Here is a 17,230-nt window from a genome sequence, read left to right as displayed (position 1 = left end):
AATAAGAAGAAAATAAAACCCTTTTAAACGCTTTCAAAGAACAATGTCTTTTCATCCTGAATTCCATGAAAATTCTTAAGCCAAGAAAAAAGGCTTGGGATAAATCTACGTACCTTTTAAAAGGAACTCGTCGCAAATGCGTGGCAGTGAAAACTGCCGTTCCATTCGAGTCGTTGACGATCACAAAATTGCCAAGCATTCGAGTGTGAAGCCGAAAATCGCGATGGACATTGGCAAAGATGAACTAAAGATGTTTAAGCCGCGCCATTAAGCTCGGTAATAATCGAATTTTACCGCTTTCTCACCGGCTGATTTCACGAAAGAAGAGAGCAGCGGGGCGCCAATTTAATTGCTTTCTCGCTGTAAGGATTTCAAATGCCTGCCTCATTTGTTTGAACGCGTCTTGATCCTAACTACTAAAACGTTCGTACGTATATGGTGTCCAAGTAATCATGGTACATGAAAAAATAAAAGATAACGCAATATTATACATATCGAATGGAGAACGTAAGAAATAAAAGAATACAATTTCATAAAAGTGTAAATATCTTCGTTATACTTACATGAAGTCACGAAACAAGTAGATTCAATATTAACACGTTGAAAGTCCTAATAAGACTCAATAACAGCCTACGGCCCGCAATATTCTCGCCATTGATAAAATTTTTGTGCGTAAATGCTTTGTATTTTTAATTCCTTTTAGAAATACCATAATATATCGAGCAAGATCATTTTGCGTATAACTCTAAATGATTTTGTACAAACTACATTTTTAATTTCTTCTGATAAGTCGGATACATAAAATTCGTCGAGTGTGTGTGTAAATTTTTGTGACCGACGGTACACTTTGAACTGTTTTTAATTATTTCCATATTTACTTTAGTTTCATTCTCGTAAGTAACCGAATAATTTTAATGGGTGGTGACCACTTCTTATCTAGCAATCCCGCCATTTACCATCCCTATTCGCAGTTCGTAGCTTTATTAGTCTTCGCGAGGGTGGCGAACAAGTCCTCGAGGCTGTTTGCAAGATTCAAAGTTTCCAACTCTCTCCTCATCTCCCTGCCTTCAGTCGGCATGTCTTAGAACACGCTTAAGTCACGTGGTAACAAGCATGTCGAAAGTCCTGTTTCGATTGACAATCTCGAGTCCGGGAATCTGTTACACAGAGAACAGACTACGATGTCATTCGGAAGTACGGCAGTGCCCTTGTTTGGCGAGCAGATTTCCTAACAGTATTCCGTTTAACAGATACGTTTTGTTTAACTCCAGGATCCAGCTTTATTGTCCAATTTCGTCGTCCTTATGTCTTTCCTTATTTTCGATCTAACTAATTTCTCTTCGATCAAGATTTGGTATCTGAAATTGAATTTAACCCTTAACTGACATGATTTGTTAATGTTACCCTAATTGTATTATACAGTAACCTATGAGAGTACTTGAACATTTATCATAGAAAACTTTTACGAATATATTATGTGTGTTATACGAAACTTTTTGAAATATCGTTAATATTGTCATAAAGCACAATTATCATGGTGATATTGCTAAAGTTTGGAACTGATCTGAAAATGTATAAAGAAGTTACAAATTACCCAACAGTTAATAATTAGCCTATTTATCACTCAAATATGAATATATTCTACAAGAACTAAAAAATATAAAATGTAAAACTGTCGTGGTAGAATTCCTCCCGGAGAAAGATTTTCTGTTCGAATTTACACTGAAAGGATGTCTTGCAATTTATAAGAACTAATTTCGAAAGTAATTTTTCGTAAATCCATAGAACTAAATGCAGCGTAACGCAGCGCAAGTAAGCAAGGGAGCGAGTTTCTTATTGCGAACTCCGTGTAACTTCTCGGTTACTTGCGAGTTTACATTTATATGCTGCCACCTTTACCTCGATATCGTGGAAAAGAATCTTGAACTTCTGCATCGAACCGCTGTCGAATAACCTGAAACAAAATTGTGACGTGAATAACGTTATGTGCAAGGCGTTGAACGTAGAAGGAGAAAATTTCCCTCTTCTTCCAATATGAGCCGCAAACGCGAAACGACCTGCGTAATTTAATTTTACAAGCTGAGAGGTGTACACGTATAATATCCCTCTCAATATGTTCGCCCGAAGCAGATCTGATAAAAAGATCCTTTCAGATCTATTATTGTATTCGATAGAGAAAATTGGTTCCGATATCAAGCTGCTTTCACGAATGGATATTGCTACATTGCAAGGGTAATCAGGCGTGACAAATCTCAATCGCTGGATTATCATAAATGTTAAACGTAAACATAATATTGATTGTGACTTTTCGATTAAGAAAGAAACGATATAAAACCTTCAGATTATTGAAGTTACCTTAATTGATGTTGTTTTTACCATATAATCGTATTATATGTTTATTTGACTTAAGACCACACGTGAAGAATATGATAAGTTCGTATCTCTTGATCTTCTCACTTTTCTCTTAGTTACCAAAGCAAGGTTCATTTTGTTTTATTGCTTTCCTTTAATAAATTTTGAATCATAAAGTCTTTCGAGAAAACAGAATCCTAAATTAACTTTTTTAAAAAAGTCTTTAGGTTCTATATGAAACCTGTAATGACTTCAATCTCTATGCTCGTTCTTAATTTTTAACGTCGATACATCCAAGGATGTTGATAATTATGCGAGTCGAATTATGTAAGAAAATAATATAGAATGATTATAATTGTAATTTGTTTGATGGTATATAACGTATAATAAACACACTGTAAAATAACTTTATATCGAGATTGCAAAAAAGATATTCTAACATTTTCTTTATTGTACGAAGAAATAGGTAGTAAATTTTCAAGCGATGCCATCGTGAAACTAGGACTGCCTGCATCGTAATAGCCCGCCGGAATTATAATTTAGTCGTACACGCGCGCCGAAATAAAGCTTAGAACCGATCGATAGCGAAATAACGAGTGGTTAGTAGCAATAGCGCTCGTAATACTATTCGGCTGATGGAGTGTGCGGCGTACTTTACTATCGAAACTGCTCGAAATAAACCCATGCAGACACTTAACCTCATTGATCGGTATGGATAGTTCGCCGCTTATAAGTAGAAAACATGGCTCTGTCCACTTATTGCTAAAATTCAATCAAATAGAAGTCTTCTCTCAAATGCTTTCATAATCAAGCTGGTCGCGTTTATTGGCCGTTTTTGCCTTTTAATATATCGAGCGATTGGTTTTTATCACAAAGGTTTCGTGCATTAATTATTCTGTTACCTCCTTTAGTAATAAATCGATAACTTTAATTAACATTTGAAACTAATAACGTCGTTATAGTCTATATTCCTTTCTTTCAATTTCTTGTGAGCCCACTTGTTGTGAATCTTATTGAGTCTTCTCCTCGACTTTCCAGGTACATATTCTTTTTGTAAATATGTAAAATTCGCTCAATATTCTTTGTGTTATTGATAGATCGTATAATTGTCTCTGAAGTATGCTTTTTTATTCCAATTAAATCGACAGCTTTTATTTCATAAATATCAAGCAATAATTCAAAATCTCCCTTTAAAAATATTTCCATTAATTGATAGAAATCGGTGAGAAAGGTACATATGGCAACGAAAATTTCTCTCAACCATATAGACAATTAAACGAATCGGAATTTGATTAGAATATTTTAATGCTGGACCATGTATAATAGACTATTTATACAAAGTTATATTTTCATGAACTTATCTAAAGAATTTGAAACTGAGTCCGCTAAATATTACGAATACTACTTGTCTATTAATAAATGTCCAGCCAACATTTTTACCATACTACGTCTTACTTTCATCGCCTGAACATCCCAATAATTTATCTCGACGCCTGAATACTAAAATCGCATTAGATAAACACACAACAAGCACAAAAATATCGTTTAACTGACATTTAAGTAATACAATAAACACAATGTCCATGATTCTCGCTTTTCCACCTTATCTTCGCACAATAGATACATAATTCGTTGACCGAATCTCGTTTCTGCGCAACGTCCTGTTCGCTTATTACACGCTATTGCTATGATACCGGGTGCAGAAAAAATTCACGACTAGCTGCGTGCTTGGTGAATAAATCGGGAGATTAATCTTTGGAAATGCAACCGGCGGCGAAAGAGAATCGAGAAGAGAAGAGAAGCGAAGAGAGAGAGTGGGTGGATGGGTGGCACCCACAAGAGAGGGTGACGATTGTCAGAGAGACCGATGGGGACGAAAGGGCCGCGAGGCAATATTTTCACTTCGCCCTTGTTCTTTCCTTCTCTTTTTCGTCTCTACGGCGTCGTTGCAGCCTTCTCTCCTCTCTTCCCACGTTTTGTCCTGCTCGCTCCAATCGAAAACGCTCCACGCCAAATGAAAATCTATCGATCGCGTTGCCCTGTAGGCGGATTTAATTTAATTTGCCACACTGTTGTCGCCCGGGACTGTCAAGGAGCCATGCAGAGGAACGAAGAGAGAAGAAAAGACGGAGAAGGGGTTTGAACGATCGGGATTGTGGAGAGAACTGTTGCTTGTTCGGCCAGTTTGAATACTTTTGAAAGCTGATGCGTAGAGTAGGTCAGTGAACGAACGTGGTTACTATGAAATATTGCTTCAGCTGTGCTCTCTTGCCTTTCCTTATACATATATATAATACAGCTTCAATAATTATTCTTACGTGTATTATTTTTGGGTTATAAAGGAAATTTAATTTATTCTCGAATATAATTTGCAACATAATTTTTGCCTGTGAAGTTTCCTTGGACAGACTGTTACCTCTTTTTTCGTTTGAAATGAAAGACAACAAGTAACATGTAACAAAACTATATACAAATATTAATAATATTTCTAAAAATGATGTTTCTGTTAAATAGGGTCATTTCTCGGAAAAGTACACATACTTATACAATATATGCATTTTCATTTTAAGTATGAATTACTTGTGATCTTATCCTATTATTTTACTGCATGACTCGTTTGTAAAATCGATTATCAGTGAAAATAAATAGATAAATAATAAAAGAACCGATTTTATCAGAATTTGCAAATATATTGAAAAGAAGAAATAAAATACGCAAGTATGAGAAACTTTTAAGACTATTCGAGATCATATCTAGAAGTATCAATTTCATAAGGAAACGGATGACGATAAAAATTACGTGTATGAACGAATCTTTGACAGACAATGCATAGTTGTATGGGCGGCGGTTTGGCACAGGGAAAAGAAAGACTTCATGGCGAGATATATTGTCCCCGTATTCATTTTTATTACTCCAGTGATTTAAACTTTATCTCAGCGTGCCACTTGCTTACGTGTAGTGGACCTTCCAAATAAACGATACGATGCGCGGTAAGGTTTTCAATCTCGCGGTTTCCCTTTTTCTCCATGTAAGCTGCTTTTCGGGACAGGGATAGCATTTTTATCGATGGATAAAAAAGGGGTCGAGAATAGCCATCGACAATGGAGTATCGAACGGCCACAGGAAGGTATTAATGCCTTATAAATGTCAAAAATATATAATACTTATTTGTATCTCCTTTCTATCGCACTATTAAATTTTTATATATGTAAGGAGAATTAATAGACTTCCTTCTACTGAAAGTTGTTGGTAAAATTTATATGAAGTAATTGTAGAAGACACATTTGTAAAGTATTTCCATGATGTAAGAGATTCCTTCATTCTAAAAATATGTGAAACAGAAAAGGCTGCTTATCTTCTACTTAACACGAATTTGCAAACTTGTAAATATAAATCATTATTGCATTGGTATTAGTACTATACAAATTCAATGTCCAATTCTTCGTTGATATTTCATGAGATGCAGACTTAAGTATCGAACTTGTAAGCAAGATACGCGCGATCTTAGCGAAAAATCCTGATGCGTGGAATTGATATCAACGATCGTGGTGATCGTCGATAAAACGACATCATAAACTTTCCTATCTCGACGACGACGCCAAGGCAATAAATATCGTTGAATGATTGTACCAGCGAATACACCACGATGAGTCTTGATAATCCAACGGGGCTGCACGAAAAGAATAACACGAAGAGAAACGACGGGAGTCGGAGGAGCTCATTTACATATCAATTCGTTCATTGACATCTGAGTAAAATTCAAACAATAGCGGCGACCAATTCAATCGTATCGTTCCATTAACTGAGCATTCAATTCAGAGCACCGACTGAAATTCGTATTTCACCTCTGATACCATAAACACGACACGCGCAATACTATTTACTTATCATATTATGTTATATATATAGATACTTTTGGATGTACGTTAAAAAAAATGTAAATTTTTTTATTAAGGTGGAATAAAAAGCACGTCGCATAAAACATGAATTTTCTTATTTTAATAAAGTGCCATGAAAGTTGTTGGAAATATAAATTTACCATTTGGGGAGATAGTCTTTAGTATAAATGTTTTTAACAAAGTTAACATCAACTTTTGTTCAGATCAAAGCATGTACAATTATAGATTTTTTTATTAGTAATTGCTTGTCTTGCTACATATTAAAAGCTAGTTGCGCCACTGTGAAAGTAATTGGTGTAAACTGATCATTTGGTTGTTTCAACAGTAGTTCTCGTGCTATTATTTTGTACATGTTTATTGTAATTATAATTATTCGTAAATTGACACGGCTGATCGTAGTTACGAATTTCAATCTCTTCAGGCGGATTCTTTCCGTGGATTCGGGATTCTACTCGAATAAATCGCACTGCGTGTACGCATTTGGATGCAGCTGAGTGAGCGTGAGCACACTTGAGAGAGATAATTCACGAGATAAATTCACGTGGGGGAGAAACGGTGCCCATAGCGATATTCAAATTCAAGAAACACCCGAGTGCAAATGTACACCGTAGCAGAAACTTTTCGCGGCTGCGCCTGCCGTGCGGAAACTTTACGGCGAAGAGTTCTCCGCAAGCCCCGAAAGAAGCTTACATTAGTTACGGTTATGGTTGCGCACCCGGTTTTTTTTTCTTTTCCACGTTGGAGAAATACTTTAAGATCAATAAAACCGGTCGAACCGACACAAAGTCGATGTAACTCGACGGGTCATGTTCAGCATTCTCGTCACGTCATCCGTGGCGCGCCCTCGTGGAAGATAAAACGCGCGGAAGTAAAAGGAGATCCGCTCAAATGTCTGGAAATACTGATTGCGATAAGAGTAAACTTGTTACGCGATAAGGTGTGTTGAGGTCGCGAATAAGAAACGTGGTTAAAAACTGCGATATGTTTTGTTTAGTTTCTACTCTGCGCTGTCCTTTACCGTTTAAGAATTCCAGCTATTAATAATTTAATTAATTGTATAAATAGAGTTTGGTTAATTCTAGATTTACTTGTGTATGCCAAGACCAGAATGTAAGAAATAAATTTAATGGTTTCTGAAATATCCGATCGTTTATAATATTTTTGCATAGCGATTTCTATAATCTGAGCTCTTTATGCAATAATTGATCAGTTAATAATATTACTAACTTGTTACTAAAACGTTGTCATTGCAGTACTGTAAGAAGTAAATGTTAGGTTAGGTTTTGTCGTCTGATTTTCTTTGCATATTTGTAACTTTATTTAAGTGAGCGAATAATTAAAATATATTTGTATTTTAGTAGTCAAAACATATACTGTACAAAATGATGTAACATTGCTGAAAAAATTATCTTTTTCACAATCGTACTAATATTAGTAATAAAATCTGACAAGCTGGCAGTAACAAATTACTATCAGTACCAATAAATATTCCCGCACAGTAGTAACAAGTTCAGTAATAAATCAACTATAAAATTTCACATTTCATATAATAAAGAAACATACGAAAATCTTTAAAAAGTTAAGTATTTCAAATATGCAAATTCAAGTATGCAATACGTTTAATCCTCCTTCTATTAAAGCAAATCGCGATTTCCAATTCCAACGAGAACAAAAACGCTTAAATCCAAATATTAAAAGAAATCATATCGAACTATTTTGTTTCCACCATATACAATTTTCACAACAATAACAAGGACTGTACTTACGAAGTGACACAAAAACTAAAGAAATTCTCATTGGATTTATCCATACTAATCCTATGCACGATTTCCAACGCAACCTGTTTCGCACAATGTTCGTTCGCAATATTCCGTCCCAATGGAAACTGTTATGAAATTTTACCTGATACGCCATCTTAAAGTTTCCCTTCCAACAAAATTGCTCAACTGCTAGGAGTCTCGAAAATTCCGGGATATCGTTGAGCATTCGTACAAAAACACACCATTAGAAATTACAATGAGACTATTAACGCAACCTGCGTAAGTTGCGTTGCATTCTCATAATTTGATTTCAGTAGTTATAATGAAAAGCTGAATGTAATCATTAATATAAATGAAGTCTTTAAAAGAAAAATAGTACATTGAATAAAACTTTTAATTTGAGAAAATTAAGTTTAACAGAAGCAATGCAAACATCGATAGGATTCCAAACATTAAAATATATTGTTATACATACTATGAAAAATAATTAAAAATTCATTGTATAAATATATATAATAAAAATATGGTAGATGCAAAATCCATATATATATATTATAATATAATATGTAATATTATATATATGTATATAATTACGTATATTACTATGTTATATATGTAAAATACATATATAACCTATGTAAAATATAACGTATTAAATATACATTTAAATTTAGAAGAATTGCATAAAACAATTCAATTTAAAGGCAGCTGGATGGTGGAACCGTTATGATATCCAATCCAAAGGAACAATTACGGCAAATGCTAGGAAGTCACGATGGTGTAGTTTAAAAGCAGCCATTATGAAAAAGGCTCATCTGCAAAGTGTTGCGTGTGCCAGTGTAATGTAAAACCGATGAGCACACTATAGGAATATAATTTGGTAATTGCACCTCGAGAAGAAGAGATTTTTTAATAAATACTTGACTATGATTTAGATAAGTAATCACATAGGGTTCCTATTATACAGATATCAGGAAATTTAAGGGATGCACGCATAAAAAAATTGCGTTTTCGTCTTTCATTCCAGTTATATAGACAATTAAAAATCGGTCAAAATACTCCTGCACGAGAGAAAATCTTCTTACGCAAACGAAAGGAGGTTAGTCTAAGCAACGAGACGCACAGTGATCTTCAATTCTAACGATACATGGACAGTAGCTTACCTCGTACAAGTCGTAGAGAAGACCATGGTATTCAGAGACGTATACTGTAATTGTCCCGTCCGCGAGTTTACCAGATGAGTTTCTTTCTCTCGTTCCAAGCTACACAAATGTGTCTGTGATACTGAATGCTGCCAGTAGAGCTACGAATTATTGTACTACGATGTTTGTAAATATCGATCTAGAGAAAGATTCGTGTAAGCGCTGCGTAGAAGATGAATGTTTTTGTTGATGTTTACATTTTTTTGTCTAGATCGTTAATCTGTAACTGCGTGTAATCGTCAACTGTGTACCTGCTTGTGCCATCGGCTCGTGTGTCCCCCTTTCCCCCACCACTCTGGAAGTTTCTCGGCGAAACTAAGGTGCAAGGAGTAATTCGGTCGTCTCATTTCGTATCGATAACATGGATCGCGTTGCGTCAGGTTTGTAATGTATTATAACCTATTGGTGGCGTCGTTTCTTTATTACTATCATTAGTATATATTTTGCATTATTCATTACTATATTTTTTACTATCGTTTATATCTCGTTATTAATATCGTTTAGTTAGTACACATTTATTCATTGAACACTAAGCTAATGAAATTAAGCAGTTTTCTGAAATTTTTGTTTTAGTTTTTCTTCGATCGTCTATTTATTACATAATACTGTTACCAATAGCTTCTATCGTAAGTTTTCGTAACAAAATTTAAGTTTGATTGTGTTTTCATTTAATTATTTTATGTATTTGTTTTGACGCAGTTATTTTTTGTGCAGGTTATTTATCGATAGCAGGGATAATATAGAAGTAACAGAACATCAATATATGGACGCAACGACTATTAATGGTGGATCCGATGAATCTTCATGGAAATTTGGTAATGTTTAATTTATTTTAACTAAGACAGCTGCATCTGAGCAATTCTATTGTCTTTTTATTCGAGCATGGGTAACATTTGGTATACAATTTATATTTATTTTGAAATATATCTGATACATATTTCATAATAGATAATTTCGTAATTATTTGGAATACTAAGATGAAAACAAATACGATTAAAATAATCATTGTTCCATTTCGGATATATGAAATCATTCTCTTATTTCAAACAAATTTGTAAGGAATTATTTTATTGTTTCAATGTAATTCGCGATATAGAGTTCTTGATAATTTAAAGATAGCTCCATGTAGACAGTTTGAAACATAGAAATTTTAATAACAATAGTTTTAACTTATTTCGATAGGGATCATAACATTCGCATATAGAATTCAAATTATTTTACTATATTATGTGAATTCGCTATAGTTAACGTCATATGTTGCAACTTCGTAACTTATATCCCTTTCATAGAGGTGGCGCGCAAATAGACTCAAGTACTTCAAAGCAAGATGTCGCATGCGTTCCTGTAGTATTATTTAAGTATATTTAGTTGTGAACTTTTGAATTCTTGCAAATACGCGATTATAGTGTATTAGTGGAGTGTATATTTTATATTCTAGTAAAGAACATTCACAGTATAATTCTTGGAAATGATCGCATTGCATTCACGGTATTCGTAAACATTTGTTCGATATCGAGAAATATCTTATAATTTTAAACTAATATTTTTTATACGTATTCCAATTTCTTAATAATAATCTCTTAAGTGTGAAAAGAGAAGTAGCAGTATTTTCTAAATAAAAGTTCGACAGAGAAAAGAAGAAAAACATCGAAACAATATTTGGCTTCTTTTCTACTCCGCACTCCATCTCATCCATAAACAACTTTATTTTTAGGGAATATTTGTGATCGCGTGCAACTTATTAGAGTTTAGTATTTATTATTGTTAAAGTTCCATGCTTGTTATTGTACATTAACGATATTAATGATATTTTGTGTTTTGTTATAGACATATCACAGCTCGGACTTCTTTGTCTTCTTTAGGAATGCTCCAAATGTGGCTCAAAAGGCAAAAATGTAAGTAACTTTACATATCATACTTGAATTATATGTATTCTGTATATTTTGCATTGAATACTATTGATTAAGAAATACAATTTGATTGAAAATTTCTTAGGTTAGGGTTTTCTAAGATTATTCTTCTATTAAAATAAAAAAAGTGTTAAAGTCTTAATACCAAATTATAAAACAAATGACTAATACATTTAAATAATCATTAGATTCTTGATTTCTAAATTTTAAACTTTTATATTAAAGTTTCAGTTTTTACATTTATGGAAGTTTATTAGAATTTCTATCTTTATTATTACTAAAGTTACGAATGTAATAAATTTCCATTTTTCATAATCTCCAACTTTCCAAATAATTAGCGATCACTTATCGTGTTTTGTTTTATAACAGATTTTTCACAACCTCCATTTCCACCATTGGATTTTCAACGGTTCCTGCCTAATGTTACACTTTCTAATGATATTTGCTGAGATAGTGCAGTACCGATGGCAACGTTTTCCGTTTCTCTGCTTCTAATGGCAAGTCGCATGCATTTTTGTTCCTCCGGTCATTCAATCATGTCGTAGAATAAAAGGTCCGAATCGGCACGGATGACTGGTTGTAGTATGTCGAATTTTTTGCGAGCATAGTACCGCATAGTAACCGCTGGTATTTTTTATACCCGTGAGTAGTAACATTTTTTTCATATCTTTATTTATTAGTTCAGGATAGATCTTCTTGCACATCGCGATTATGATAATTAGTTTTTTAATAATTAGTCTAAACGTATAAATTTGTATAATATATCATATCGTAATATAATATCACAAATATGTATAATAGTATTCGGTATAAATATTCGCAAAAGGCAAATATCTAGACAAATATACCTGTATGGCACAAATATATTTAATCTTAAGCAATGAATTTTAGTATAAGTAAGAGATATCGAAGCCATTTCGTCTGAGCATTTTATAGCGGAGAAATCGGATGCCTTCCGATTTCGTTGCAATGGAAGATGCAATTTTCACTCAATACATACATTTTGTGACAATATTAAGTCACATTCTTTTATTTGACTTCAGATGTTATGAACATCAGTAGAATTTAAAATATGAATTAAAATTCATTTTTTTTTTTTTTGTGCAAGAATTTGTGAAATTTTATGTGCAAGAAGAAACTCCAGAAATTTTTAAATATGTATGCCAAAGGCTCAAAAGAATGAAAGAAATATAGGAGGTAAACAAAAGAAAGGAGCTAAATATTAGGAAATAATATTTGGACTTTACCAGTCAGGTAGTAATTATACATATTTTATAGAATTTTACTAACCTTTCGCATATTGAATTTGTTTTAGAATCTTTTGTGGCTCATACTCCATACAATATTCCTTCCCTTTCCCTTTATTATTGTACATTTAGATTATTACGTGGATAAAGTAAGCAAATATTTAGATTTTTACGTAGGTGTGATTTATAGTAAGGTAGGCTACTTTGAGGTTGTAATCTAAGTAGGTAAGGTGTAGGTAGTAAATATTTGACATAGTAGTAAGAAGTATGGCATCGTAGTAAAAGCATGGCATTGTAGAACGTATATATTATGTAACAGTTAATTCTATATGGCACATATTTCATCTTATTTTCTTGTTCTTTTCATTTAACTTGTAATCATAATTATTATAATCGTAATCAATTAGTTTTCACTTCCACGGCAATAAAAGTCGAAAATTTTCATGTAATTTCGATGAGTAAGCAGATTTAATGTATGATAATATAATAATCTACCATTTCTTTTGCAAAATATCGTGAGGAGTCGTTTACGTCTCTGAATATCATGGTTTTCTTCTCTACGATTAAATCTGGGAATCTTCATAGAGTCAACTATCATAACATTACACATTTACGAGCAGAACAGGGTACAATTCAACAAGATTAACTGTCAGTATAATAGCGCCGATTAAATTCTAGGAAACTGCTAGGGGGTGTGTGCATCGCAGTGATCGGATACCACGAGTATGTATAGCGTAAATCAGACCATGCTTGGAGCGATGAAATTTGAGCAGCCATTAAAACAATGCCCCCTTAAATAATTTAGAATCAGTTGGTGGATCAAACGAAATTAATTGATGTAATAAACGCCTAAATGTTAGGGTAATTTGAGAGTTTGGCCGTTGATGAAGATTTTATGACACGATTTGCTAAATAACGTGTGAGAAATATGATCTAAAATTGGAATTAATTAACTTTATTACAAACGCTACTTCTCTGTGAAACATGTAAAGCAAGCATAGGTTTTTATTCCTTTAGAGGAAGTATCTTAGCTTTAATTACTTGTGTACATTTATAAATGTTATAGAAGTTATTATAAATTCGTTATAAAATATAACATTTGTAGAAAAATACATATAGCTACTATCTTAGAATATGGCGCAAAGAAAACTAATAGATACAATACTCTTATTCGAAAACGGACAAAAGGACAACATTTGAAGAATAAAACAGAGAAAAACGAAGAGAAAATGGAAAAAAAGTATTGAATAAAAAAGAGGAAACAGCGAGAAGGGAACAAGAATGAAAGGACAAAGAAAATAAATGAGAAGAGGGTTGACACAAAGGATAGAATAAAAAAGTTAACGGCAAGCAAAACATCGGAAAAATTTACAGACTGAGAAGGTGCGAAGAACCAAACGGTACAAGGGAGAAAGTTAAAGAAAAAAAAGGCGGATAAAAATAAAACGGATCGCAAAATCGCACGTAAATTCCGCGGTTCCTGGTGCACACACACGCGACGTTGACAAGTGTTCGTATGTATCGTCGGAGAAAGGGATGAACGTAACGGGTTAAAACAAAAACTAGCCGGACGAGAAGGGGTGGAGACAGCTCGGGGAAACGCCGCGTCGTTTTTCGTTAAATGCTTGCCTAACGAATCCGCTGGCTCGTCCGGCTTTTGACGCGCTTGTTGTTCGTACCGTGAGCGAACAATTACCCCCGACTCCTCCGTGAAAACTGGCCGAAAACGAAAAAAAAAAAAAAAAAACGAGGTAGCTCGAGGTTGGGGGAGGCAGCATCGAAAAACAGAATGATTAATCGTAGTGGGCTCGCGCACGTGTACTCTCGCCCCTTTTCCAGGTGTAGAGCGCGAAATTCAACAATGCTGGAAAATGAAGAGCCTCCGGTTACGGGACGTGGAGATATTCTTTCTGGCATTTATACGCTTTCAAGTTATGACAATAAAAGGGATAGTGAAAATTGGCAAATAGCGGTACTGGAGATTCTGTTAGCGGTGAGACGCGGGCAATGATGTGATAGGTTTTAAAAGATACGATGCTCATACTTAAATTTTTCTGGGAGAACTTCTGAGGAATGGAATGTTGGTAGATTTAGTAGTGGGTAATCTGATTATTGGTATGCTCAGATTTTTGTACTAATTTATTAGGTAAAAATTTTAATGATATTGACGAGTCTAAGACTATATTTTTTATTTAATCATTTAGATCAATTTATTCACTAGAACAGAATTCTTTAAAATCCACCTTAAAGTATTCCATTCATAAAGTATGCAATATGTAAAATGAATTTCATTACAATTGAAGATTTTTTTTATACATAAAGCTTTAATCGATAATGTTATTAGTGCCAATGGCGCATTGCTGGTTTCCCTTTGAATCGTATCTTTACTTTAATCATTGACTGTAATATGATTCCAATTTGAAGCAAACACGAGTGCATGGTAGGAAACTGTAAATGACTGCTTTCTGCTCCACTGTTTCATTAAGCATAAGCGTTTTGAAATCGGAAATCGTAAATCGTAAATCCAATCGCATAATGCATAGTAAACTGCTTCAAATTGCTGGTTACGTGTATTACTATCGCAGCGAGTCTCTAAAAATTCCAGAAGAGATTAATGCAATTAGTAGGAATACTCGATGAATATCTAGGGATTTTGCTTTATTATTTTGAAAAAGATGAAATTAATTTACCAATGAAAGTAGAAGTACATGTACTATATATTCGTTAATTCTATTATTCGTAACGAAACTGACTAATTTAATTAAAGACTGTAAAGAATCATGTGTCGCAACCATGAAGTTTAGACGTGCATTGCTCCAGGAGTGTTTTAAGCGAGATAAAATAAGTCATCGATAGGATTATTTATCTAACAACAAAGTAGGCTAGCTCTATTCACACAATAGTAGATTTTATAAATTTATTCCATAACATATCATGATGAACATATGTGGTTCATTGTTTATTGTCGCTTTAAATTCGGCATCTCGAATCTCGAGCAATTTGGCTGTAAAAAGGAAGACTAGAAATATCAAGTTTGAATTAATTTTTAATATCGACTCTCTAATCGAACAAAATCGACTATCGTAAAGAACGACATGCACGAATTTAACAAATGCATACGAATTTTCATTTGGAATCAGAACTACGTAGAATCGAATTCATCTGAAATCTGATTAAAGTCTTACATCCTCTATTAACACGATACTTGGAGTGAGTAATTTTACCAGGGTATTTACCAGGTTGCAAAGGAGTGTACGGGGTGTGCATCAACGAGGTAAAGCATCCTGAACAGACGGACGTACTCGTACAATGGGCACTTGAATGTTTTTCGAGTGGTCCCTGAATAGGTTCGCCCATCTCGAAGGGAAGAGCCTCGAGTGCACGACAATTTCACTAAAATTTGCACGAGGAAGTGGAAACGGTTAAAGAGGCCGTTACAACGGCTCCTGTTCACGTTCTCCTTGTCCGACCCTGCTACAGTCATTGCAATACTATTTTGTCCTATGTTCGCGGTTCGTGGAACTTAAAGAGCGGTGGTGCAATCGCGTAGTTTCTTGTAGCCCCTTCGGAATCGAGTAGAAAAAAACGTGCGGGCGATTAACAGCCCGCTCGGTTCGTTACGACACCGTTTCAACCCCTCCCTTTTGCCCTCTCTCCCTGCCTGACACCCTTTCTAGTTGGTGAAAGGAACAGAAGTTTGAGCATCGTAACGTTCATTTTGCCGCGAGCGCGCGAAACATCTCGAGCTTTGATCTCTATGGAAACGGAGACGGTGAACGTGGAATTGGACTCGATTACTTCCCTCGTCTCCCCAGCTTTAGGAGCTGCTATATAATGATTCGCTTCTTTTTCCGCTTCGTATTTATTCAGCCAGTTTTGAAGATAATTGAGAAATTGAAGTTACGAGGTAATGAAGGTAAATGTCAAAAGTGAACATTTCTAATAAAAACAAAAACAGTGTTTCGACATCGATCTTCCTCTTTATCAGTTTTCAAACACAATGAAAGTTTATCTACGCTATTAAAAGCTAAAGGACACGAAGAAGGGGCCAATAGCTTGGCCCTATGGATTATTTCGATTTCAAAAAAATTACAAATTCCGTACGTAAAGCTGCGATATCTCGGATCGCGTCGAGGAAATTGAGATCCTAAACGTTTAAGAAAATAGGGACTCCGGGAGGCTGGTTACAAAATAAAGAGAGGGTGCTGTTTAACGATACGGAAATAGCTATTTCGAAAGTAGATGCGCGATAATAGCGGTACAAGCGGCCAAAATTGCGGGTATCTACTCGACGTGTCGTGAAAATTACGTCGGCGCGAGATCATGATGAGTTTCGAGAGCCTAATAACAATAACAAGTTTGCCGATGCTTCCGGGCTACGAGAAGGATAGTTTAGGTTACCGCGGCTTGGTAGATAAGCTAGATTTATGCAGCGAATACAGAAGTTCGTCGTCAGATTACGATCGATCTGTCTGTACTCACGATCGCTTCGTAATCTCCAAGTTCGCATTCGACGAGAACGAACAGCATCGTACTGCTGAGGATTAAAATAGCTTAACTTTCGATTGATTATATTGGTACAATGCAATTACGTTTCCGGAGTTTCGAGTTGACCTGTACGTTTTATTGTTTCGGTTTTTTTAAAAAAAAGGAATTCAATTGTTTTAACTATAATCTATATTACATAGTTAGTCTTCGATATAATATTCATCGTTACTAATTGCACGCGTATACACGAACTTTTATGAAATTACAAGAAGAATTCTAGATTGATATTCGAGTTTCGATATACATATGTATGTGTATTATTGAAACAAATGAAATAGCTTCTGAAGTTTCTGAAATATTCTAAAACGTATA

General features: G+C 34.4%; 1 long non-coding RNA gene across 1 annotated transcript; it reads left to right on the top strand.

Moving 5' to 3' along the window:
- The first annotated feature begins 9,545 nt into the window (after window positions 1-9,545).
- On the top strand, window positions 9,546-11,581 carry LOC117214195. Its single transcript, XR_004488800.1, has 4 exons — window positions 9,546-9,593; window positions 9,928-10,028; window positions 11,041-11,108; window positions 11,493-11,581. It is a non-coding gene; the product is annotated as an uncharacterized LOC117214195 (long non-coding RNA).
- The last annotated feature ends 5,649 nt before the right edge of the window (window positions 11,582-17,230 follow it).

This window comes from Bombus bifarius, unplaced genomic scaffold (assembly GCF_011952205.1).
Source record: "Bombus bifarius isolate JDL3187 unplaced genomic scaffold, Bbif_JDL3187 scf7180000007970, whole genome shotgun sequence".
NCBI lineage: Eukaryota > Metazoa > Arthropoda > Insecta > Hymenoptera > Apidae > Bombus > Bombus bifarius.
The sequence above is the reverse complement of the archived record's forward strand: the minus strand, read 5'-3'. Positions and strand labels throughout refer to the sequence as shown.